A 27347-nucleotide genomic window follows, 5' to 3' on the forward strand; every position below is an offset into this window, starting at 1 on the left:
AACAACTCCCAGCTTCAAATATCCAACACTTTAAAGAGCAAAAGAATTCTTAATTGCTACTATTTAATGAAGCTTTGCTGGAAGACTAGAATTAATTTTAAGTATGAAACCTCAGATTTTTGGCTTCCAAACGGACCAGTAAACTCTTCTAGCCTTTGGTACAGTGTGAGCAATAAAAAATTTAAAGACTGCTTAGTCTTGATACAGTGCAATCAACACCTTCAAAAGTGCAGCAGAAGTGTAAAATGAAAGAATACACCTCTAGCTATAATGCCAGAAGCTGACAGGTTAATTTAGTTAAAACACGGTTGGTTCTTCTTAACAAAGCATGGTTAGGAGCACAGCAGAGACCAAGGCTCGCTAGCTGAAACAATGCTACCCAATTTTTATTCCATGGACTTCTGATAGACAAGATCTAGTGAATCTTCAAACGGGTGTTTAAAAAAGTTACCCTGCCTACCTTCCTTCCAGCTTTGCTAGTGTCACAACCGTCACCAGGAGAAGACAAAGTTGAAAAACTGCCAAAATAATAAGTAGCACTCCAGTAACTTAGTTTCAAACTCTGATGAATGAAGAGGTGATTTACGAGCATGGTGCTACAGCAACACACACAGAAGCAACTATTAAGATCGAAATGTGACATAAGGCAGCTTGCTAGCACTGAATATGAAGCTTTAACTTTGCTCTCCACAATTAGCGATGACATTTTACTGTTATTATCACTCCAAAAATCAGTCACTGGCACTCCGATAGCCTTACCAATAAGCATCACCCAATAAGGATCAAAAATCAAGCCTTTGTGTGGTCTATTGGGACTTGAACTGGAGACTTTCACCTGAAAGGTTTCATTCATCCTTGAAGGCAAAGCTCTGATCATGGCAGGACAACCTCTCATCCGGAAGGACTTGGGACAGACAATCTTTCTTCAGACACACGAAGCAGGCAGCACAGCCACCATAAACTCGGAACCAGTGCTGCCAGAACTGGAAGAGCTGCCATTTACAAGTGTAATTACCAAAGGAAGCATGCAGGAAATGACTTCCCCATCCAAAAGGCACTGAGATCGAGAGATTAGCCCTTCCTTTAACTACAAGTCAAACTGGGATGACTCCAGGCATTCATGACCTCATCTTTAAGTCACGGTTATCTATTACTGGAGGATGACTTTTGGTCTTAAGACAATGCGAGGATATTACTCAGCAAGAGAAGTGCTCTGAACCGGATCATTAAAACCAAGCCCTGCAGCTTCATCTCCAGGCCCTGCCACCTAAGGAACAACCCGAGCTGTTCTGTGCGAGGCTATCTGGCAGCACCACACATCAAACACACAGGTAGGCATCGCGGGATGGCACATTTTGCCCTAAGAGGTGCAACACACAAGAAAGCCAGAACTTCTATGATTAAATGCAATAGTTGCCAACTAGTCAATAGTCCCAAAGAGGCGTCACCTGAAAATCCACTACCTACAGTTACTGAAGAAATCCCATCCCTTCTAGATGGGATCTTCTGCTGAAAAGAAGTGCTTAAAAAAAGACTTCGAGATCAGGCTTTGGGATCTGCTGCTGTGTGTGAAAGAAAACAGGCTCTGTGACAGCAGCAGCAAATCATCCCTCACAGGACTGATGAGTGTTTGTGTGAAAAGCATATGAATGAACTTGGGGGTGGGGGAAGAGAGGGCAGGCATGTTAGGAAGGAGAAACATCAGCCAACCGGGAGAAAACGGGCGAGAAGAGAAGTAAACAGGCAAGTCTGGCCTTGAATGGAAGGAAATGCATTTGCAAATGCAAACAAGGGGAAGAGTGACTGTGAAATAAGTTACTACAAAATTAGTTTAGCAAGTTAAGAAGCTTCTTTCTATATAAAATGCAGGTTGAACAGATGCACAAGTGTGTTCAACAGAAGATATTTTCATCAGCACAGATGCTTAATAGCCTGGTACATCCTTCCACACTAAAGAGCCTATGTCAGATGTACTTCAGAAAAGTTAAATCTATCTGAAAGCTTCTTTGAAAGTATTTGCATGAGGAATGCTCATCAGGTAAAGAAACACACCAGCGATTTGCGTGCTAGGCAGGGCACGAGAAGCAAGCAGCGAGGCAGCAGGAGGGACACGGCACCCCGCATCCTGCTGCCTGCGTTGGCTCGCCAGGCAGAGCGTCACACGCGGCGTTATTTATCCTACCCCACCGACAGCCCTCATTAAGGGAGGGAACAAATGTATAATTAGTTTCAACATCCTGCGCCTTAACACGAGGTGTCTCACGCCCGCCCATCAAAACACTAGCTGCATATTAGGAAACCCAAGTGGCCAGAGCAGTGGATCTCGGGCCCCAGTAACCAACCCCACGGGCAGGTGTGCGGCCAACGGCACCCACGGGCAAGGCACCAAAAGGAAGAGATTTCACGTCAGAAAAGGCCAAAAAAAGATAAAAACAACCCTTGGTGAAAGAGTGGTGACTTTCAGGGTGATGTTTTAGCTGTGATCTTGTTGTGCGGGGGAGGACAAGGAGGGTTGATTCCTTACACCCCCACCTTTCCAGCTCCAAAAGCTTCTCCAACTTCCACGGCGCGCAGCACACGGCACGGAAACGTGAAATAACCAGCAGGGATCGTCGCTGCAAAGACAGCAGCGCTCGGCAACAAGAACTTCAAGTTCAGCTTGTCGCTGGCTGGGACAGGCGTACACGGGAGGCTTAGGCTGCAATTAATGCACAGCCACGGATGTAGCCGGGGACAGACAGACAGACAGGCCATGGGGATGGCCGGGGTGGAAGGAGGCGGCTTGTTCATCTGCACAACACAAAGCTAACTGGGGTGGGAGCACAGGGAGGGAACATAAAAGCTGTCTTCGGTTCACAGCAGGTTCCTGGAGGCAGCAGATGTCGCAGCAAAGGGAATCCACACCACAAAAAGGGGAAGATCCACGCAGTGGAAGCAGTCAGGTACCAGAACCTGTAAGAAACCACGTTTTTAAGCTTACCCTGGTCAAATAGCGGGATGATTTGTGGACCTTCTGAAGAATATGTGATTTGTTGCCCAGTCAATGTAAAGAGAATAAGAAAATGGGCACACAAGAACAGAGAAGTGATGTACACAGTCTAGAAGAGTTGTCCAACATAAATATATTTCAAATAAAGGTTTCAAAGCCTTAAACCTCTAAGTAATAAGAGGGTCCGTAGAATTGTTTCACCTACCTACATTAAATCACATATCAAATTTCAGGAAAGATTTCAAAATTACATTATTTCCTCAGAATCATTTTTTTTTAAACTAGAAAATACTGAGTCATTTTATTACATCACTTGAAAGTCATTTAGCAGTAAAGACTTTTTTTTTTTTTTCCTTTTTCAGCAAAGCAAGATCTTTCCAAAGAATCACGACAAAGGTCTGGCCTGCAGACTTTCTAGTGACACCGAAGATGTGCAACTGCACCCACACCAAAGCAATTCTATTACTTCAATCTGCTGAGGTCAGCCGATACGGCCTGTGCAGCATCGTGTTGTAGAGTACCTTGGGTGGGAAAAAGAACGTATTTGCTCTCCCAACCCAGATATCTACAATCTTTACAGCTGCTCGGCCTTCCTTACGGGACAGAACCAAATGATTCATTGTTTTTACTAAAGCATTACACATCGATAGCTGGTTGTGCAGAGCAGTACAAAGGTGAGAGGCACAGCAAGACCGAGGATTCACACCCAAGAAACAAGCAGCTGTCTGTGCACAAGGCTGCTTTGGTGCAGCGTCTACAACACACCAGGCATGCTGCTGTGGATTAGCCAACCCATGGCAAGCGGTGGCATGGACCCAACAAGGCAGCCAGGCTAGACAGTTAGGCATCAGAGGCAGGGCCACAAATTACCCTAGAGAGCACGCGCGCTGTCAAGATGTGCCCCTAACCCAACTAGTGCAGGAGGAGAGGCTGAGGGAACTGGGGGGGTTTGGGCTGGAGAAGAGGAGGCTCAGGGGAGACCTTATTGCTCTCTGCAACTGCCTGAAAGGAAGGGGTGGGGAGCTGGGGGTCGGCTCTTCTCTCAGGTACCTAGTAACAGGACCAGAGGGAATGGCCTCAAGTTGTGCCAGGGGAGGTTCAGGTTGGAAATGAGGAGACATTTCTTCTCAGAAAGAGCTGTCAGGCATTGGGACAGGTTGCCCAGGGAGGTGGTGGAGTCACCATCCCTGGGGGTGTTCAAGGAAAGGCTGGACATGGTGCTTAGGGACACGGTTTAGTGGTAACATTGGTGGTAGGGGGATGGTTGGACCAGATGACCTTGGAGGGCTTTTCCAACCTTGATGGTTCTAGGATTCTATGACCTCATTCTGCACGGAGCATCCTCAGAAGACAAAAGCCATGAACAACTACTTTGCTTCCCCACATAAAGCAGCCCTAGGTTACCTAAGCAAGTTTTTATTCATAGAATCTTTTTGACTTTTTTTTTTTATCATGTGAAAATAACTTGGGAAGCTACATCTGGACGAGTGATTTATGGCGCAATACTTCCAGTAACAGTTGTGATGAAGGACCTCGTTATCCCAGTGTTAATAAAAAAGTGAAAATATGGCAATACACACTTTTTTTAAACAGATTGTTTAAGTTTGTCTTAAAACAGGATCAATTTTTCTGAATAAGAGTGCTTTGCTCTTCATTGATACATGTGTGTGTATATTGCATGCAGTTTCATGAAGCTGACTGGGAAACAACTAGGAACCAGGTGCCTCAGCCCTGGAGAGCAGCTCACCTACAACAGTCAAACCAGCTGCTACCGGGAAAAAAAAAGCAAGTTGCAAGTCCTGCTAGAAATTCAGGTAGTTTGCACTGCGAGAATTGGCCCAACTTCTTTATTTTTTAAAAGCCTGTGATAAAACAAAGCTCCAAAAGCAGGGTTTCAGAAGATGAGCAGGTCAGTTGCCTATTGCTCCTGTTTAAACGATCCAAGTTTCCTCCCGAAGCTATCCGGTATGCGAGGGGCATCGCCTGGCTGCCGGATTTCCTCTTGCTCCCTAGGTGGTAGCGCTGTGAAGTCTCCGTGTCCCCCAGCACAGCTTCTCACGGGAGTCAAGCTCATGTTTGACGCTGCCCACTGGCACAGAAATCGGTGTCACCAACACAGCATCGCAGCTATGTACAAGATTTAGTACAGAAATGGCGATCTGAACAATAAAAGGGGGGGGGAAAAACATCCTGCTGCATATTTTAACTTTGAAAACCGTTTGATTAAACCGTAAACTTTTTAAACCATTTGTTTTCTGCCTAGCCACCAGAACAGCAACACACAAAAAACCACCAGTGAGGACCAGTCAAGCACAGGGCGTGCTAACACCTGAGCTTACACATCCAGGATACACACACACAGCTTCGGGTCCCATAGGAGGCTCCAATCACCTCCCATTTGTTCTGTGATCTTCCACAAGCACACACAACGCAGCTGCGCCCAATAACAAGTGCTATAGATGATTAGTTTCCTGATTTTTAATGAAAAGTTAAATAACTTTAAATAAATAAATTTGAAATTATTGAAGCACCACCCCCGGTGATCAAATAGCTAATTTCTTGACATCATTCTTTTGGGGCAGATGTGTGTGTCATACCTGTACTCTACCACAAGCCATTGTCAAAGTTTAAAGGTCATTTTGAATAGATTACACGCTCTGCAGATAGCATATGCTTCTTTAGTTCAGATAAACTCAGCGACCAGACAAGGAAAGTACTCTGCCGGGAGGGATACACCTATCGTCTCACACGCATTAAAACTTTCACTAAGAATTCTTAACGCCCTACTCTTCCAAAACAGCTAGGATCTATTATTCTAAAATACAAACCACCACAAGTTGTAGCACCCTGGGGTAGAGAAAGTGAAATCACCCAACCGACTCCGTCAAGTTGTCAGGAAGTTCTCTCCTTTGCCTTAGCACTTCATCTTTAAGGGGAGGAAAGCCAAAAGATACTATTTGGATCCATCAACATACACGAAATTTAAGTACAAGCCAACTATGCATCAAATCAAGTTTATCTAACTCAAACTTGCAGCTACAGCCAAAACACATAGTGAAGGCATATATTCATTTTTTAGATATCAAAGGAAATTTAAAACATTTCTTGAATGGATTTAGTGATTATTCCTTTGAAATTATGTCAACATAGAGGAACTGAACAGAACACGATCCATTTAGCATATGGATTAGCTTTCAAACCGAAGAGATAACGCACGGGTGACTGACATTCCACTTGCATGAGGAAACGCACATGGCTAATCATTAAAGGCAGAACACGGGACAATGTCTCTACTTGAAATAATCCTACCCAAGAGTGCTCATTTGCTTAAGATCCATCCTCCCTTTCACCTCCAGCTGTACCAGTGGATTTTAGTTAAACTCTTGAACTAAGAACGTGAACAGCTATTGATTAAAGATCCCCACCATGGGAGCAGTTTCTCCAAAAACCAAACATCCAAGGCTAAACCATTTGCATTTTATTACTGTTTTGAAGATCATATACAGTGGGGAAATTCTGGTGTCTGTACTTAGCCCAGCAGTTGAAACAGCAGAGCACAAGCTATAGTTTTATAGGACTTCAGTTCAATTCCCTTCTCTAGCTGCCTAGATTTCCATTCTTATAGCTCCCAGGTTATAACCCTTGCTGCTGTGCTGGGCTCTCATTTTCTTATGTTAATATTTTTCACTCTAGGTAAATATCTGATCACTGGAAAAGAGCAAGAAATGTGAAACTTTCCGTCAGTTGGTCATCAATCTTAAATGCGACGCAAATGCTGAATATAAGCAGCTATGAAATGGTTTCACAGCTAGGGAATTACAGAGGGCTGGACGAGAATCTCAGCAGAGACGTGACTCCTTCCCTTCTGACCATGCACAGCATCACAGCAGCTACTGGTGTCAACTTTCTAGGAATTTGGTGAAAGAAATTTGAAGTCAGCAAGCTTGCCTTAAAATGGTTTCTAATCTGAAACAATCAGATTTATGCTGTTACTAAGTTTGCCACTAGACAAAAAAAATATTTCCTTTGATTGTGTTAAGAATACAGCTAAAGCAAGCACTAATGGTGGTGTAAAACAGTTTTTATTATTTCTAAACAACTGTTATATGTTTCGGATTAACACTGGCAGTCCCCTCAGAACAGCTAACATGATCTATATATCCATGTTGATTTTACCTATCCCCATCGCAGGCTCTGGCAGGGTGCATGTGCCTGCCAGATCTTTCTTTTCCAGGAGGACATGGAAAGCATTATGCAATAGAGAAAACTGAGGAAAAAAAAACAAATGAAGACTGCAGGTACATTAAGGTAGCATTTTGCAGCAAATTTCAAATGAAGCAGCCACATGTTGTAGCAACAGCATCAGTATTTTCCATAAGTCAGTTTTTATTTTGTCATTTCCTGATCTAAAACTTTCCTTTTAACCCACAAGTTTTCACTCTTTGTGTTATTAGCATAAGACTTTAATTTCTTTACCTCCTATATTTTTTCTAGTTGCTTTGTTTTCTTCAAGTTTCCACAGCAGATCATTGTGCTACCTTGAACAGAAGGTGAGTCAAGATGGCCCCTTGATTTCTAATGTCCAGTCTGAAGCATCAAGAAGAGTCACTGTCATCAGGGGCTGCTGCTGATAAGAATTGCTTTGGATCATCGAGGTGTTTTTCCTCATCTTGACAAGCTGATTATGAAGGTAGCAAGCACTTCCGTAGGTCTTGAAGTCCATTCTTATTTTACGCAGTTACAAAGAATTATTTCCCCAAAATTAAGACCGAAAAATGAATAAATGAACTTGAAAGTTGAACTTGAAAAGGCTTCACAAATACATACCAGTTTCACTTGAAAACATCATGAACCCCTGCAGAACCCCTCAAAAACAGACCATTTAGCACATATTATTCTTCAGTATTTGAACACCAGAAGATTTAATTGTGCCATGAAAGGATTCTGGACCCTTATAAAACACATGAAACCAGAAATACTAAAGTAAGAACAAAATACGGAGGTTGGCTGATCATTAAAATCTCCTTTGACAGGCTAACAGTTGTGCTGACTGCAAACCCTGCTACATTCAGATCTGATTCTACACATTCCAATTTGAGTCTCAAACCCAGACAATTTAATGTACACATATGGTAAATTTCTAACTCATTTCCCAACTCTTCCACAGATGATGCCCTTACTTAATTACGGGAAATACGGTTAGGAAGTTGGTGGATGTAAATAAATAATTCTCATTAGAAAACCAATTTGTCTAAAAGCAATAATCAAAGTAGCTCTTTTGAATGAGAATTAATTCAAGCACACCATACTGACAATTCTTTCAAATTGATTTCTTCCTCAACAAGATACATTTGGTAACTGCAAGCGAAGCCTGTGCCAAAGCAAAGAAACCCCAAATGACATATTTAAGTGGTCAAGAGAGAAAGAATGATGTTAAATTTTAGCATGAGCCAGCAAGAGAGATTTTTATCTGCCAGAAGGATATTATATAACTCGCATGTCTTTAATAACTGAGTGAATACCTAATTATTTTCACAGTTACCAGAAAATATCTGCATTTGCAGTAGAAAACAAAGTATTCCGTAGACTGCATTTTTTCTCAACTTAGTTGTGGTTTTTCTTTTCCCTGCTATTCTGAATTAATGTATTTGTACCAAACTTCTTTACTAGATGGAGTTTTCCACAGCAGACCTCCCAGTGCCTTCATCCAAGTCCCCTCAACAGCGGGACAAGGAAATCTAGACGATACATTTCTCCTAACAACAAAAATTCCAGGTGATGACTCTTCTTTTGCACAACATGTGTTTCTAAGAGCTAGATACACTGACTCAGGAAACAATCTGTGGAAGAGTTAAAGAAATCCAAGAATGACTGTTCTGGGCTTTCCGTGCTTACAAGGAACATGATTAATCTTATTCATATTAGATAAGCAGAATAAAAAAGGCAGAAGGCAAGTTTAATATAATGTAGAATAACTTGTTCTACAGCCAACAATTTCTATTTTCATTTCATCAAGTTGTATCTTGCCTTTTTTTTCCCCCCTTTCCAGTTCAAATACGACTAAACTATTCCCTCTCTCGCTAAAACTGTAATTTTCATCTGCAATTCTTGGAAACTGTTTTGTGTTTCTATCAGTAAGCCTGCGAACTCAGCAATACTGCCTCGGTATCTTTAACAGTCCAGATTTACTCCTATGGCAGCTCTTTGACTAACCTTCACTTCTTGTGTTTGAGCACTGTAAAAGCTGTCCAAGATACTTCATGTGAAAGTGGAGTAGAGTAGGAGCAGGTTCAGCTGGGTAACTGCTTCCACCAGGACTTCCGAGCAAGCTCAGGAGCTTTTACCAGCAAACAAAGCATCAATAAATGAAATAAAATAAAAGAAACAGCTCAAAAACCAACAGGTGGGTCACACTAAAAAACAAGGAAACTTCCTATTAATTCCCATGTACAGGGAGGTTGCCAATTATCATTTTGATCTGATTTTTTTTTTTATGTTTTTTCAAAGTTCCCCAGTTACAAACACTGGCAATGGCGAGTCTGATTGAAGACCTACCAGAATATTGCTTCCTCTATCAATTTTTACCTTTAGACTTACTGTCTTACCTTTAGACTTACCGTCACGTTACTAAGGCTCACACTAAAGCACTGCTTCAGCCACACATGTAAATACAACTGTCTAGCTTCAGGTTTTTTTTGTCTCATTAACTGAGAAACAGTTACAGGCACAATTACACGTGATTAAGTGTACCGTGATGGCACATAAACAAGCTAGAGCAGTTCAGAAACTGGATATACCAACACCATGATTCTTCCCTGCTCATCTAACCAGATACAGTTCTCCTAGAAAAACAACATCGATTTTAAGCTGTTCCATTTACCCCGCAAGCATCATCACATTACACTTTTGGGCAAGAGATGCTGCAGGTATTCTTTCAAGTTCAACCAGGAGAACCACCTGAATTGCCAGTGCATCAGAGCACAATAAAAGAAACAAGTTATACGTCATTAGGCTCAGAAAGATGAAAAGTCACCCATGGTGGGCAGCACCTCCAGAGGTCACCTACGCTGACCCCACGTGCAAAAAGGTCCATTTTGACCAGTTTTATGACTCCAGCCCTCCTTTTTTTACACGAGGAAAAGGCAATCAAGCTCACATTGAGCAGATTTCAAATTAACAGATCCGGCTCAGGTGGCTGCTGCTACAAGGCAACTCACTGCTCCGCTCCCCCAGCACCACTACCCTGCAAGTGAAACACAAGCCACAGCTTGATTTACCTAGACCTCGATCCACGATCCTCATGTAAGTTAAAGGTTTTTTTGTGGGGGGGAACACAAAACCATTTCACAGCAACAGGTTAGGCTAAGTTCCGCAGAGTAGAAAAAACAACAGGGAAGCAGTTGAGATTTAAAATACATTTTCCTGCTGACTCTCTCACCTAACTACCCTTTATATCACTTCACCCACTAGCTACGTTATTTTCAAAGCCCCTGGTAACCTAGCCTATGACACCAACGAGGCGTGGAAAGGACCTCAGTTAACACACGATTCCCCTGCTTCAGGTGAGGGACAATTATCTACAGGACATTTCGCGGGACAGCTCTCTGACCTGGAACAGGGTGGTGCCACTCCTGTACCTGCGAGCCAGGCACAACGCTATTTTCTGTCATCCGTTTTCTTAGTAAAATAAACATTTTCCTTCCAATGTTTCTTAGCTGTCCAGTTATCTTCCTCCTAACTATACAAACTACCCAGCTGAACTCTGCATCCTCTCCAATTTCACTTTTGTTCCCCTCCAAAATATAGCGCCCAAAACAGCGTAAGCTCCCCAACACCAAACATAAAGGAAAGCTTTTTGCCCCATACTACACCCCCCTAAGGTCACCCACCCTTACTGCAGCCTAACATTGGTGCTTCACAATGAAAGTGAGAAGAGCCAAAGCCTCTCATAGTGCTCCAGCACTGCCAGATAATCCTTATTTTATACTCAACCTTGACATCCTCTTCACCCATTCAGAACTCTGTACTTGCAAGCATTCGTGGAGTACTGCTACAATTTCTCAGCATAACTTTGCCTTCTAATCTTGTCCTGAAGAGCAGCTGCAACACCACCACCGCACATTGTATGCCAACATACCGCTTATAAGTACCATCTAGCACAAAAGAAACACGTAAGGACATATTCTCCTCTTTAAATGTCTTCCAGCTTGATGGCAAACCACACTGTTGTTCCTCAGACACTCACTCAGGAAAACAACATCAAAAACCACTCTTGTTCTTGTTACCTGTACCCATCGAGATCAGTTTTTCTAACAGGAAAGAACTAAGAGTCTATGGGAAAAAGCAATAAATTATGTAAAAGGTAATAGTCACCTTCCTGTAAGCAGTTTTCCAGGTCCTCTCCCTACAATCCCTTTTTGTCTGCTGTCCACAAGTACTCAAAGTTTCATAGAGAAAGCTGCCAAAGATTTATGAGATTACTTGAGCTGGAACCAAGAAGTTTATTTCAGGGGGTGTTTACCAAGTCCGGCCGATCTGAATTCAACTAGATTAAGTAATCCTTAACATAGTTTTGGGTAAGGATCTCTGCAGTGGATGTATGTACTGACAAAAGTTACTTCAGATGAAGAACCATTAGCGATAAGACATTTTTCCACAAAAACTGTTTTGATGGCATAAACTACATCTCTGTGAGGGATTTTTGGTGGTGTCCAACCTGGTCTTGGGCACTTCCAGGGATGGGGCATCCACAGCTTCTCTGGGCAACCTGTTCTAGTGCCTCACCACCCTCTGAGTGAAGGATTTCCTCCTAATATCTAATCTAAATCTCCCCTCTTTTAGTTTAAAACCATTCCCCCTTGTTCTGTCACTGTCTGCCCAAGCAAGAAGTCACTCTCCATCTTTTTTATAAGCTCCCGTTAAGTATTGAGAAGCTGCAATGAAGTTACCCCAGAGCCTTCTTCTCCGAGCTGCACAGCCCCAGCTCTCTCAGCGTTCCTTCAGAGGAGAGGTGCTCCAGCCCCCCAAATAAACTTCCAAGACCTGCTAAAACAACTGAACGCTTTTGCTCCATGCTCAATTACGACAGTACCTTATAAAAGCATTTTATCACAAAATCAGTCCTAACTATTGGCTTCCCCTGCCAAAACACTAGCATATTATTCCCACTGAAAGCATCTGTAAACTTAGAGCCTTGATCCTATCTTTACAAAAATGTGTAATAATGAGCTTACGGAACATATTTTAAAGGTGATTCTTGATTACAAGATGAAAACTGCCTGCATCTGCCAGCTCACATGACAACCGCCGCATAAGCAGAACGTTCAAAACCAGCATTTAACCCAAGGTCATCTTTAAACCAAGGAAGAAAAAATATATTCTTGCGCAGTGATCACTTACACTGTTTTAATGAAGAATAAAATTACGAACAGTTACTTGTTCAGTGTTGAGTTGGTATTTTCAGAGAGCTGAACTGCAAACAGTTGAGGATGCATCCACTTCTTCATGCTCCAACGAGGTAGCCACCTGCTTTCTAGTGTCCTACTGTCTGAGGATACGTTTAGGTCTGCCATCAGAGTTCTTTTGGATGGGCAGGCTTTGATTTTGAATGACAGCCATCCACCTCAATACTGAAATATTAAGTATACGGTATAAAATTTACAGTATGGACTGTTATACAGTGGCTGAATGGAAGTGGACTGGAGTCAGAACACTCCCATCTTCTTGAAGACTGAGTATTGAGAACTATATAGCTTCAAACACTTCCATCTCCTACTGACAACAGGGAGCTATTCCAAGCCAATCGTCTTCACCCAAGTTCATCCTAGAGTTTACCTTAAGGTACTCAGAGAGGGCACTAGCATGGTTTACTGGTAGCTGGGAGAGATCTGCAGGTTACGCCAAGGATACTGGCCTTCAGGTCCCTCCACCAACAAGTACACACAGCACGCTGGCTTTTCTCTGACACAAATGGTGCCCAAGCCATCTGCTTTTACATCTTATTTTTTGTGATAGCATGCACTTACCACCTTTTCCTTCTGCTGCAAAGAACTGGAGCCTGCAAATATCCCACAGCTCTTCACCTCCACACAGTAAGAAGTTGTGCTGATTGAAGTGCGTTAAAAAAGAGCTTGTGAAGCACGTGGACAAACCAGTGTTGTACTGCCAGTAGTGAGCAACCTGCCCTTACAGACTACTCTGGAACGCCTCCTGGACTCGTGCAGCACATTACATTAACGGTATGCCCTTACCTGGTAGCGTGCTGTCAGCATTAAATCACTGGAGTCCAGCCTACTGGGACAGAGAAACCGTTTTGTATGTAGCAGACACACTGCAGCAAAAAAATCCTCGCCATGCAGTGCTTTTGCAGCAAGAAGGTAGGATTTAAATATACCTATGGCTTCCTCTGATATTTGCGACTCCCTTAATCCTACATTAGAGGAAAGCACGCAGAAAACTTGCCTGACTTTGAGCCCAGACACATTTTGTCAGTAAACACCTCCTCCAGCAGAGTTTCTAAGCTTTAAGTATTTTTTGTATATATGAAGTATTCACACCATTGCAGTTTAGGTGGGTTTTGCTGCAATGTAGGTGTTTGGCTACCTTCCGCATCATTTTGTTCTAAAGGATGCACCAGAAAACAGTTCTGTAGTGACAATACACCATCGTCTTCTAGCATAGTGTAACTTAAACCACCACTGAATGCCAGCCTAATTTCCTACCACATCTCATTGAACAGATTTTCAAGCCACAAAATTCTCCCTTTATTTTAGAACCAATCATTCACATGCAATTAACTTGTTTTTCTTCTTTTTGAACAGCAGTGTTGCATCTTTTAATTAATTTAATAGACAAAACCAAAGATGAGAAATAATCAAAGCCATCTGATCTGAGGTTTTCCTACTTCAATACTTGTCTCATTTCACGGGCTCAAAAGCCTGATTCGCTCCAGCAGAGTCGTTTGGGATCTCTCTTATTCTCCTCCCATTCTTAAAACACTTTGGAAATTGGATTTTCTTCTAAACAGAATCTAATTCAGAATATCCCGTTTCACCTACACGCCTTTGAGAGACGAAAAGAAACACGCATTTGAGTGAAAGGAGCTGTGCCCCGCGTTAGCCTGCCTCCATCAGTGCTGAAGCTGCAGATCGAGATGCACAGATCCACCTCCCGATAGCAAAAGGGTTCAGCCGCACTGTGACCTTCTCTAGATCAAAATTTCCCTGTTTCTGGGAAGCACTCATCCACAGCACATCCTCCCAGACCGGGTGATGCCTGCAGAACACCAAGTAATAGCATACCTTTGTCCTCAGCAAAGTGGTAATTACACAGCCAAGTAAATTCAGTGTAATTAAAGCTGTACATTGTAATTGTACAAATATTTAAGTGCACGATAGGATATCTTTCTTGGCAGCTGTCATCCTCTACAGATTCCCCTACAGTAAAGAAAGGGTTGTCCACTTAATTACTAGGGGGAAAAAGGCAACAAAGCAAACCTCAGACACGATTTTGTGCAAACATGCCTGCTTCTGTCAAGAGTTCATATTAGTCTGTTGCACTAAATGAGCTGTACTGTCAGGAGATTCCAGTGGTGCAACACCATCTATTTAGTGCCTTTTGTCCCTGCAGAATATCAGTTAAATGGTGTTCTTAACCAATATTACTGAAACAACAAGAGGCAAATGAACTTAATCCATACTAGTGGTCTGTATGTGCTACCAAGTCAAGTTCTAGAGCTCAAGAGCAATTTTTCCATGTCTTTAAGGAACTTTATCGAAGACTGCATCAACCAAGACCATACACTTCTGAAAACCAACCAAGGAAAGACACTGCAGTAGCGATGTTCAACGTGACAAATGTTACAAAGAACACACAGAGGCGTTCTATATATGAAGAGCAATACTTTTCATATACTGACCTAGCAGTTGATCACGCTCTCTGAATGCTGTAGAAATGCAAAACTGGCTTTAGGTAATAACTTACTGAACCACCACAAACTTACCGAAGTGGGTGCGTTTTCTGGCATGTAAGAAACAGAAGCAAGTCGAAGCTATTTAGAAATATCTTTATTAGTCCTGCTTATTGCAAGACCGTGCTACACGCTTTTCCTTATAAATAGCACTACTCTTGGAGCAGAACTGCTCAGATGTGCGGCTTCAGCCCAGACTCTCGCTATGAGTAAACTTCACACACGTCGTGCCACCATCCAGATACGCTCCGTTTCCTATTTTGGGTGCAAAGTCGGTATATCCTACTTTTCTGTCGCTCTCACGAAGTACCTACAGCATGCCTCCACGGTGCCCGGCTCACTGGTTTAGCTGTCGAAACAGAACTTAAGGAGTCTCGACGAAATCTGCAGCTCCAAGTTAAGCATCCCACACAGGCTACTCATTAATAGTTTGTAAAAAAAAAGGACAAAAACATCTCCTCAAATAAATGCACTCTATTTTTCTAATGGATATTTGATTAACAAAACTCAGTTGATTACTGAGGAGGAAAGCAATTTCAATTATTTGCCAATCACATAATCCTTTTTCCTAAAGGAAAAGTTCTGACAACTGATTTAATGCGAACATGCAAAGCTGCTAATAATCAAACTTCAAATATTTGTCCTTCAATGAAAATCAAACACCGAGCTTCAATTTGCTGATGACAAAACTGGGGGGAGTGGCTGACCCACGAGAGGGCTGTGCTGATCCACAGGGACCTCATCAGGCTGGCAAGAACCTTGTGGGGTTCATCAAGGAGAAGTGCAGGGTCCTGCCCCTGGGGAGGAACAGCCCCAGGCACCAGGATGTGCTGGGGGCCAGACAGCTGGGCAGCAGCTCTCAGGAACTGGGGGGTCCTGGTGGGCACCAGGCTGAACGTGAGCCAGCAATGGGCCCCTGCTGCTAAAAAGGCCACAGGAGGTTCTGTCTGGACATCAGGAAGCACTTCTGTGCTGGGTGGGTGATGGAGCATGGGCACAGGCTGCCCAGAGAGGCTGTGGGTTCTCCTCCTTGGAGAGAGAATCTTCAGAACCTCCAAAACCCACCTGCATGTGGTGCTGGGCAGCCTGCTCTGGGCGTCCCTGCTCAAGCAGGAGCTGGACCAGGTGGACAGAGAAGAAAAGTAGTTAAGAAAATAGTTGGCTTCGTAACAAAGCATGGGGACCAAGAGGATAGCAAGCATGAAGCCTGAAATGAATTCTAGACATGAAATTAAGAAATAGGTTGCCTTCCTTCTATTCCATGTTCTTTCACCTCAATCTCACAAGTGATTTCTTCATGTGAAAGGCCATCTACACACCAGCCCTGTATGTATGCCTTCTGTCTACTCCTAAGAGGGACTAATCTTCAGCATTGCCATCAGGAATAGGATAAAAACACTTAACACAAAACAGGAAGCTGCTCCTTCCATGTCAACATATTTGGTGACTTGTGCTACATTCTAGCAATATTGGTTAAAAGAAGTCTGTACTATCCAAATTACCAATTTCTTTAAGCAACTAAAATTCAAGATACTCAGATCCAGAGGATTTCTTGCAGCCATTTTAACACAAGCTCCGCCAATTCTACAGCACGCTTCACATTTTGCACATAAAGCAGGTGAACTCATTAAATGAGATTTACCATTGACAGCCACTTTCATATCTTTATTCTCGGGCAGCGCACGATCAGTTTTTGACATGAATTGTTGAACTGAATAGAGTACAGCAGTTCAAAAGAAAAAAGTCACCTCTCCCCCATCAATGCACATGTATCTTCATAAAAATGTTTCAAATGAAACTCATGTACTCTAAGTGCCCAGCTCTCCTCTGAAGAGAGGCAGTCAAGTAAAGGAGCAGATAAAATCCTTCAGTCTTTTAATAGAAATGTTGGAAATGCCTGCCTAATTTAGCTTTTACTTCCTTCTTCAATTTAGACTAACATCTCCCATGAGGTATGTGGAGCTCCCTGAGCAAACAAAACTCATTTTGGCTCATCCCAGCACAGCTTCAATGCACATTTAAATAGCACCATTCTACAAGGATGCAACAGCTAAAAGATCAAAACCATCCTTTAAAGCCCATGCGAAAGCTCTTCAGAGTAAAATCGCAAAATATATTGTGATATAGGCCAGGGTGGAGCAGAAATAGTTTCAGCTGAGACCACAGAATAAAAGTGAGATCGTATTTTTCTAGCAGTGTACACTAAGCTGTACTGATTTCAATAGATAAAGCAAGGGTCCATACAAAGGGAAGCCCTGTTACAATAGCAGTGTTATATTTGGGCTCCATAAAACCAGACCAGTTCTGCCTTTATCCCCCAATTTCAGAGATTTTTCATGAGCACTTTATTAACAATCATGTGGTTATCAAGTTTCACAAAGTTTTAGAGCAAACCTGGAGCTTCAAACCCTTTAAGTCTGAAACCAGAGCAGTAACGGAAGTTGTAAAGTGAAAGAATTCCTCTGGATCCCACAGCTTCCAGAGGGGAATTTCTGTATTTACCGTGCACAGAGACAAGTCCGGGTCACAAACAGCCTCTAAGATAAACTAAAGCCAAGAGTAGAAGTAAATACCATCTGCCTTTTGGTCCTCAGTAAAAGGGAAGATGACTTCAGACGTCCTATCTTTAAAACAGAGCTGTTTTCTAAAGAAAAGCTCTAATAATGAAATATCTGCTTAGTTATTTCATCTGCTTCAAAGTAAGAGTCACACTTTGGTTAAAACCTCGGAGGGCTAAAAGGACAGGGGGCCATAGTGAAACTAGGTGTTATGGTGTCTTGTGTGTGCCCTGCTACATACCAAGAGGCTGAACACATTCCTATCTACAAAGGCTCCTCATTAATAGGTTTGTTTTTTTTTATAAAAAGGACAAAAGCACCTCCTCAAACGCATTCCTTTTTACTTACAGATAATGACATCTGAAGAAAGTCTCCTTGTAAAATAACTGAGTGTAAACAAAAAGTAGGAAAAGCAACAGAACAGAAGAATCAACCCCTAAAAATGTAAGCTTCAAGTTCATAACAATGCCATTCCCAACATCCCAAGTTCAATTAATCACGCTGTTCCCTGGCATCTGAGCACGAACACAAAGGCTTCCCTGGATTTCCATCTGCTTACATGCCAAATTAAGCACTGAGACAAACTGCACATATTCCATATTTTTAATGCAAAGTAATCTGCTAGGAAATTGCGTTAGCTTTAATTACGTTTGATGGTAATGACGGTGCTGTTTGTGGCAAAGCATTTCGACTGATCTGGAAGGAAGTTACAGCTAGTTCCCTATTAACCATCCAGAACTTTAAAAAAAAAAAAGCTGCATTCAGCCCATCATTTTTCCACAAAGCCCAACACACTGTGCTAGTCCTGTGCTTCCAACAGCTTACAGCTGGCAGTTGTGCATCTTGAGCTTTTCCATCAGACAGCTAATCAAAAGCAGCAGCTTACGATGCGTTTCATAGCCTCGTTAGAAACAACTACAGCCCAGTCATGCAAAAGTGCTCATATTTGGTTTCCATCGACTTTTCTTTCATTCCTATGATTAAAATCCTCCTCACATACTTTTGACGCTCTAGATTTCATTCCACAATGTTGTACAGTGATGCTCCTGGCTGAAATGCAAGCACTCGGGGGAGAAATAGCTCCTAGTGAGTTTAACAGAGACTAGTGATATAGTAGAGACAATTTTATTGAAAGTTAATAAACTCAGATACAGTAGTTTGAATAAAAACAGCTAATTAGAACATATCTGTATCAATGAAAGCAAGGCAACATGGAGTGCTACCCTAAGAAGTAATTCAAAATTAAAAGCATACCTATGGATTCCAGTATGTCTCTAAATAGTAAACAAACTTCGCTTGTCAAGGGAAAAAGAGAACACAAGGATATTGTTCAGAAAGGCATTTTTTCCTGACTGCAACTACTATGATTTTAGCAGTGCTACTTCTAGCTCATGAGTAAACATTAACTGCAGGTATAATACCCCAAAACACGCAAACCGACATCATCACTATTATGTGAATAATTAAATGTAAGTATTCCTTGTAAGACAGAAGAAAAGGGCAAGGCATTTCATGAGGAAGCTAGACTGAACTGGGCTAGCTTTATGTGAAGAAATGAGTTGCTTGGAGATCTACAGATCTATTCTGAGTATGGTGTCTTACCCACCACAATAGTTTAAACAACTTTTAACATTTCACATAAAAAATGAGGTCAGGTCAGGAATACAGAGAGTTGTGGATCAGAAAAATTCATAAAGTTTGAAATAGGTTGCAGTGACGGCTGCAATTATTACAGCAATACAGTAGGGGGAGGAGGGGATGGGGATTTAAAAAAAATCAAATTCAAACTCAAGTGTGACCCAGTTTCCAATGAAACATCAACCCATTTGTCGTCAGGAGAGGAGATACCAGCCAAATAAACCACGTACAACTACAGACAGCTTTTGGTGAAATGCTGAAGAGATTTCTGAACAAAAGCATTTGGGTACAGCAGGAAGGTAAGCACTTCATAAAACAAAACTAAACCCCAAATAAAGTACACAACTGAAAAGCAAGGGACAGGTACAGAAACTCTCGTATCCCCTTCCAGCTGTTCATTATCCATCCCAGAAGAACCCAAACACAACCAAAAGCAAAGCAAGTCACAAGCAGCCCTTAAGAAGGCCAAGGCATGAAGGAACCTACTCCTCCTGTCTGACTGCAGTGGTACTCAGCCTTCTGATGTGGCAGCTGCTACCACAATCATTACATTATGGACATCCAGAGCTTCTGTGAGGGGATTCTGCTACCAGATTAAAGGTGCAGAGAATTTACAGCACTCTGCACCGATGCGGCCTCACCTTGAGCACTGGATGCAGGTTTGGGAGCTACAGTATAAAAGGGCCATAAAACTATCAGAGAGCATCTGAAGGAGGGCTATGAAGATGGAGAAGGGTCTAGAGGAGATGTATGAGGAGCGGCTGAGGTCCCTTGGGTTGTTCAGCCCAGAGCAGGGCAGGCCGAGGGGAGGCCTCATGGCGGCCTGCAGCTCCCTCACGAGGGGAGCGGAGGGGCAGGCGCTGAGCTCTGCTCTCTGGGGACAGCGACAGGACCCGAGGGCACGGCATGGAGCTGGGACAGGGGAGGGTCAGGCTGGGTGTTAGGAAAAGGTTCTGCACCCAGAGGGTGGTCGGGCACTGGGACAGGCTCCCCAGGGCAGTGGTCACAGCACCGAGCCTGCTGGAGTTCAAGAAGCGGTTGGACAATGCTCTCAGACACAGGGTCTGATTTCGGGATGGTGCTGTGTGGAGCCAGGAGTTGGACTCGATGATCCCTGTAGGTCCCTTCCAGCTTGGGACAGTCTATGATTCTAACTAATCTTTAAAAACATGTTTACTTCCACCGGTAACCTGAGTTTAGTTTAAAACTTGGTATTTTGTCCATATGGGGTCCTGAAAACCAGTTTACTACTGTAACTTTGGGAAGTTACACATGTAACTTAGCTGGTATTCTGGTGCACAGCATTTTTTTGGTTTGGCTTTTTGATCGAAACTAATTGAGGAATGATATGAATGTCATTACCATCCATTTAAAATGGGTAAAATACAGTTTTAGAAGACATTAACATGGAAAAAAATCATGTTACATGTTTACTAGGAAACCGTTAATGGAATTCACAGTTCATGGTTTAAATGTATTAACTATTAAAATCAAAGGTTGCAAACAATAGGAATGTTTTTTGATGTCATAGTACCAAGTTGGCAACTAAAACAGCTGAGCTACATGCTACTGCATGTACCATATTTAGAGTAAATATGCGAAATAGCAGAGCACAGTTTCAACCAGTGCAAACTTATCACTTCCTACATAAGCAAAGGAATTGCTGCTTCTCGAATGACACCGCTGCTAGAGCGTGCGGCCACGGGACCTGAAGGACTGCTTGCTTAGGGGGAAGTAATAAAGAACATTAAGTGAGGATTTCAAAAGCGTCTTTTCAGGAACATGAGTAGAAAGAGGAAAAATAAGAGCTTGGTGTGGAAAGCTCTTCCTCAGGGAAGTAACACAGGTGTCAAAGAAATCGCAGAGAAGAGCTCAGAATTAGAATAAAACTCACCTTTTTGTATTTATACACAGCATATACAAACATACTGCATGACATGAACTAAAATAAAACCAGAGGATTTCTCCTTGTGCCACTACTATTCTCTCCAGTGTGTTTACTTGTGCCTCATGCTAAGAGCTGAGGCTCCACACTCATTTTTTGGTGTAGATGTCATCATTTTACACCTTCTGTTTTGGGGTAGAACTACAACAAAAAACACCACTAATTTACTCGTGTATAACGTTGCAAATGATCCAGATAAGCATTACTTCAATAAAGCTCCTTTAGCAAAATAGCATAGGGATGTTTAGTCAATCTGAAAATCCAGCACATTTGTTAAGTCCTTATGAAACGCTTAACTTAATGAAGTTCTTTTCACAGATGCTTAAATACAGCTTAGTTCCCTGATTTCTCAAATCTCAATACCCGATTTGTCACATATTACTCATAACTTGGATTTGCCACTCATAGCCGTGCAAGTTAACACCAAATTTACCAGCAAATTTACTAGCATTATTTTGAGGTTTACGAACTGCCAGCCAATTTATAAAGCTCTACGTAAAGCTAAATTTGAAGTGCAACAGTATTTCTACTTACTGAGTTTTAAAGAGTACCTCAGTTATTAAAAGTCCATGTCCTGCCTGATCAGAATCATTTCATAATGGACGTAATTTCTGGAAGGGCAAAAAAGTATCACAACAACATTTTTAAAATCAACATCAGTTTCTTACATTTCTGCTTAGTTGTTACTTGTTTATTTCTACTCCATCACAGACCTAATCAGCAACAAAATCTCTCTCCTACCTAAATCTTTACAGGATAACATTCAGCTCCAAATTACACTTACTTTTAAGGTTGAGACTTCACCTGGCAGGAAACCTGAAAGGTTAAGCTCACATACTGATGGACATAAGAGCAGGGTTTTGACAAAATGAGGCTTTGTCAAAGAACTTCTGTAAAGTTTCCACTGCTGCAGCATAAGAGTTCGCTAAGACACTCAGAAGTAAGATCACTTACTTCAGATCATTGCTTTAAACTTGTATTATGAACTACTTGGAAATCTTTAATCACATCCCAGTACAGGGCTTCAAGACTTCATGAACAAGTCACTTACAATACTCACTTGATTTCTTCTATAATGCTTTAGGAACTGCAAGGTTTACCGAGGTTTAAGAGCGCGCATATCTGATCAGCAGTAACTGGGTTATGTTTGAAAAAGTAATTGATGTTTGAGTATTAGAGAGTGAAAAGACTTTAAAGATACCAAGAAGCTCACACCTAAGAGGGCTGTTAAAAAATACTGAGCATTCAAATACGTATCATCTCTCTGCTTCAGAAAATGCATGAGTTTTTAGGGAGAGCAAGGTGTCAGGAACATTTTATAGGTGAACTTTCCCAGCATTCTACCAGCATCATCTGCTACTGTAATTTAGTGTTCCTATAGTTTACATAAAACAATGTACACAAAGATTAAAAAAAAAAAAGAAAGGAAGCTTTAAGTCCCAGGTTGGATAAGTCATCTCTTTTGTATTATTATGCAAAAAGAGTGTTACTCTGTCAACTTTTTGTCACTAAGAACAGCTTCAGACTTTCACATCTAGAGGCTGAAAACTGATCTTCAAATTACAAACTAAAGACTGAAATAGATCATTAGATCACAGTCTGAACTGCAGAAGAATGTCTTTCTTGAGCACATCGCTTTTAGAAGATGCAAGAGACAACTGCACCATCAAAAATCACTGCAAGAACTATAGTCAAAGTTAAGTGACACCTGAATAACCGCTGCCGACGCAGAGCAATGGCAGCACGAAGATTCCCGGTAAGCTGATTGCAGGTGTCCTACAGCTTCTCCTTCTTAGTCCCTGCCTCTTACTTCATCTGAAGTAGAATACCGCTTCGGGCTAAGTAAAATAAAACAACAGCTGCAGAACTGAATGGCTATTCTTTCTGCAAATGAGCAGCTGTGGTAGAAAATCGGCCCTCTGGCAGTCTAGAGTATGATAGTGCTTGTACTCTACTAAAAGGCATAAATATTGCAAAGGAATTTGAGTAAAAAGTTCGGAAAAGTTGGCCAGGGAGGTAACGCTAAAGGGATCACGGAGGAACTTAGAGAAAAACAAATACTTCAAAAGAAAGTTGTAACAATGTAATTATCTGCATTTGACATAATTACGGTTACACAGAACGGTTCTAAGCAAAAATAACCATGGACTGCCTCCAGAAATTTAAGTCAGATATAAAATGGGAAGCAAAGCCGTGAGAAACTTCAGGTAACCCTGGCAAAAAAATAAAATAAAATAGAATAGTTTTGGTAAACTTTGGAAAACACAGCAGTATCTGGAGACCCCAGGAGTTAAGTCAGGGCACCACTGAAATAACCCAGTTAAGCTTCAGTATTCAAAGGCAGATGAGCACTTAAAACACTGATTTTCCCAGCTCTACCACAAATCTGTGATAGAGAAAAGCAGTGATTCCCGGCCCTCAGTTCTACAAGATCCCCTCTGCTTATCCTCATTCAAGAGCAGAAGCTGTCTCCAACATAGGCATAAAGCAAAACTTCAGATGGACTTTTTATTTTTTTGTTCTCATAGCAACCTGTAAGCAAAATCAAACCAGCTGACATGAGGGCCTTGGGAAATAAGTTCCAAACAAGCTCAATAAAGTTACTTTCACTCACAGAGCTTCCACGAACACCTGCACGACACAGAGCAGGGTGCTGCTTTACTGTCTTCCTTAAAAATACTGATTTTCTTCCCACTAAGAAGTCAAGGAAGCTGCACTCTGGCATGACTATAGAGAGATTTCCTGTTAAGAATGGATAATTACAGCACTGCAACTTCCTTCCAAGCCATCCAGCCACATTCTCCTTTAAAGAGCACTACTCCAACAGCCACAGGCAGACAGGGCTACAACACCGTGCTCGCTCAAAAAGCCAGCCCTAACCAGATTTCACATCAAAGCTGCTCTAAGTACACAAACTGGCACAGGTACACAAACACCTCTGTGCTACCGGGATATCACAGCCTTCACACAGGCTTTACTGACTTGACCCAGTGAAACCTCCTAGTTGGTATTAAATGCGTTACCCCGTGGCTTTCCTAATATTAATTATGCACTACATATATGTGCACAGCTCCCCCCAGCCCAACACTGGGATCCTAAGACATGTGGCAACAATTTTTCCAGCACTGTTTACATTCAGAAAATTTACAGCACTTGTTCTTAGCATCACTGTTCCGCACTGAAGACAACGACTAGGTATGAAAGAAGTGGCTGTGTAGATCTCCAAGTCCAAGTTAAACTCACAAACTAGTTTTGAGCTATCACTGCTCAGAGACGTGCAAAAACTGGGACAAAGCGCTAGCGAAACTAGGTTTTCTGTTAAACAAATTTCACGGACTACACTTTGTAAGGTTTCAAGACTATGAAACCCGATTGCTATAAAGCAAGTAGTCCATGGTTACAAAAGCAGCACCTAGATTACAGAACAGAGAATCCTTACCCCAGTTAGAAGACTGGACCAAACCAGGAGGATATCCAGAGCATATCTGGCTATAAGATGATCAATGCTACCTTACCATAGCCCAAGTCCACTTGTAAATTCAGATTTAATTCTTTCTCCCTCATATCAAACAAGCAATTAAACCTGTAACTGGAGAGAAGGAATGTTCTTTGGAGTAGCTTGCATTTTTTAATCATTATGGGCCAAGAATTTTATTTTTTTCTTAAACTGTTCGATTATTAAGGCAGTGGTCATTGAGGGAAATACAGAGGCAATAAACAAATACAGAATGGGAGCCCTTTAGTTTTGGAACTCCACAGGAGTCAGGATAAATAAAAACAGGAATGATCCTGAGTACAGGTACTTCTTTTGCATTTCCCCCAGTCATATGAGTTAGTGCAAGGCTGAGCTACTTAAATGTGCTCTTGATGGCTCAAGCCTAATAAATGAAGTTTCAGAAACAGAACAGTCAGAGACTTTATGATCTGTATAAGCAATGCATTACACCACATTAAGAAAAACATGCCATGACCTCAGAAAATGCTAGGACATAAAAAACTAAGACATAATTCCAGGAGTCTTCAAAAACTCAGCTCACCAACTTGTTTAGGAGACAGCCTTTAACGAAGTTAAGCTTTAACTGTCATTACTGCAATAAACACTAATTAGAAAAAAAAGACTTAAGAAGCATACTGCCTATGGAAAACTAGTATATTAATTGTTATTCACAATGAGAGGTCAGTGTTTTGGATTTATTTAGTGGTAAGGAATTAAACTGTTTATAAAAGGAAAATATGTGCAAATAACAGAGAGGTGTGGCTTGAGTCACAGCTTCTGAAAAAAGCATTCCTTTTTAAACATACAACCATAAACAGTATGAACAAAGAAAATTTTCAAAATATGGAATTGTGTCATTTCCTGATGCCAGGACCAGAGACTCCTGATGAATTTATTAAGGGCTGCATGCAAAACTTGACCTATCCAGGAGCTATTTTTATTGTTTGAAAAAAAGTGACAGCAGCAAAACTAATGAAAAACAAGTTCACGTTGCTCTGATAAAAAAATTATCTGAGAAAGAGGCTGAACTGGGACTTTTCCCAGTCAAGACCAGACAGGGGAAATACAGAAATGGGTGTCTCACCCAGCAGCTACCAGACGGCTTTCCAAGGAAGTTCAAAGCACGTCAAGCACCCTTCCACGACAGCATCCTATGCGTCTTGATTAGGATGTCCCCCAGCAACCATGTTCCAAACACCACCGTGGCACATACTCAACTCTAAGGTGGAGTCAACTGATCAGGTCGATGCTCCTTTTTAAAAGGTTTATATGGTGCAACCGTTCAGCTGCTCAATGCCCTATTACGAACGTGTGCTTTTTGTACCATTCCAAGCTAAAGCTGACAAAGGTTTCTCCAGAAAGCCTCCCTTCTGTTGTGCGGAATCTAGCAACAATGTGACTTCATACAACGGCCATATGACAAGGTGCTTCCTCTATCTGAGACTGTTACATAGAGGCCAAGGATCTCCTCAGCCTTCTGCTCCCCTGAGCTGGCAAAAAAAAAAAAAAAGCCACTCAGTTAATAGTCAGACTCAAAGCATGAGAAGAAATGGAAGAGGGCATACCAGCAAGAAACTGCTGCAGCTGTTTCACCGGTATCCTAAAAAATGGACCACGTTCCTCCCAGGTACTCACAAATCAAGAGTTCCTTTACCCTTCAAGTGAGACATGTTTTGGTGGAAAAAAAGGGAAGTAACTACAGCGTCCCAGTGCTATAATCTGGTCCTGTCATTTGGACAGAGCAGGGACACAGAAAGCACAAATTCAAGACACACAGAGACCCAGCCTTTTCTTCATACACATGGGTGGGAGGGAAGGACAAAGCATTCATACAAAGGGCATGTATATCCACAGGAATCTCTCCAGTATCCTTCCTTATAGGTGGGGGGTGGGGGAGAGTCCTTAAAGGGCCTAGAATAAATAGATGTGATGCAGTCAAGTATTCAAGCCATAGCCCTATGACTACGGATGACTTCCAGCTCAGTGGAAGACCCACTACGATGAACTTCAGTGCTCATCGTTCTCTTCCTGATCACCTGGATGGCACAGAATTGAGAGAAAACCTTTTAAGCCTTCCCACTCTGGAAGCATTTTAACAGAAGCTGAAAAACGGCCTATCCCTGTATGGGATGTTCAGCCCAGGTACTGAAGGTCTGAAGTCCTCTTAGGCCCATCTTCCCCTGTGAAGGGGACAAACTAGAAAGGATAAGACTAAGAAGAACACCCTTACAGAGACAGATTAGTCCCTCAAGCACTCATTTCACATTGAAGAATACAGGGAAAGGTTGTAAGAATGGTAGAAAAGCAGTTTTTTCTTTCCACTAATCGACTATTTTGGAAAGAAATAATATCAGCTATTCCTTCCTGAAACTCCCGCATCTCCTCCACAGAACGGGGGAGCAGAAGACGAATGCGACCAATTAGTAGGGAAATCACAGCCCATTCCTGTGCTCGGTTCTCCAAGGGGTACGGGGCAAAGCTCGCATTGCCTGGGGTCCTGTGCACGAAGAAAAGCCAACAGGGCCCCTCCAGCAAAGCACACACACCCTGAACAGCCTCTCTCCGGCACTCCATCGCCACGTCCTCGCTCCTGACCCCCCCGGGGCACGTCCTATAGCGAAATACACTGGGCTCCTCCACCCAGAGAGGCTGCCCGTCCCCGTGAGGCCAGGGGAAGGAGGGAGGCAGCCCCACAGCGGTCTCGCCGTGCCCGAGGAGGCCGGGCAGCCCCTCAGCCACCCCCGCCAGAGGGT

General features: G+C 42.3%; 1 protein-coding gene and 1 long non-coding RNA gene across 6 annotated transcripts in view; both read right to left on the minus strand.

Annotated features, from left to right (window-relative positions):
* The window catches only part of PICALM (phosphatidylinositol binding clathrin assembly protein), a 65463-nt gene that overhangs the window by 37662 nt on the left and 454 nt on the right, over window positions 1–27347 (minus strand). The gene's annotated exons all lie outside the window — the stretch shown is intronic.
* Window positions 74–27347, minus strand: LOC308189457. The gene is made up of 2 exons (XR_013946372.1): window positions 9203–27347; window positions 74–8829 (listed from the first exon to the last, which is right to left on the minus strand). It is a non-coding gene; the product is annotated as an uncharacterized lncRNA (long non-coding RNA).

This window comes from Anser brachyrhynchus (genome assembly GCF_964034855.1).
Source record: "Anser brachyrhynchus genome assembly, chromosome: 1".
Classification (NCBI taxonomy): Eukaryota; Metazoa; Chordata; class Aves; order Anseriformes; family Anatidae; genus Anser; species Anser brachyrhynchus.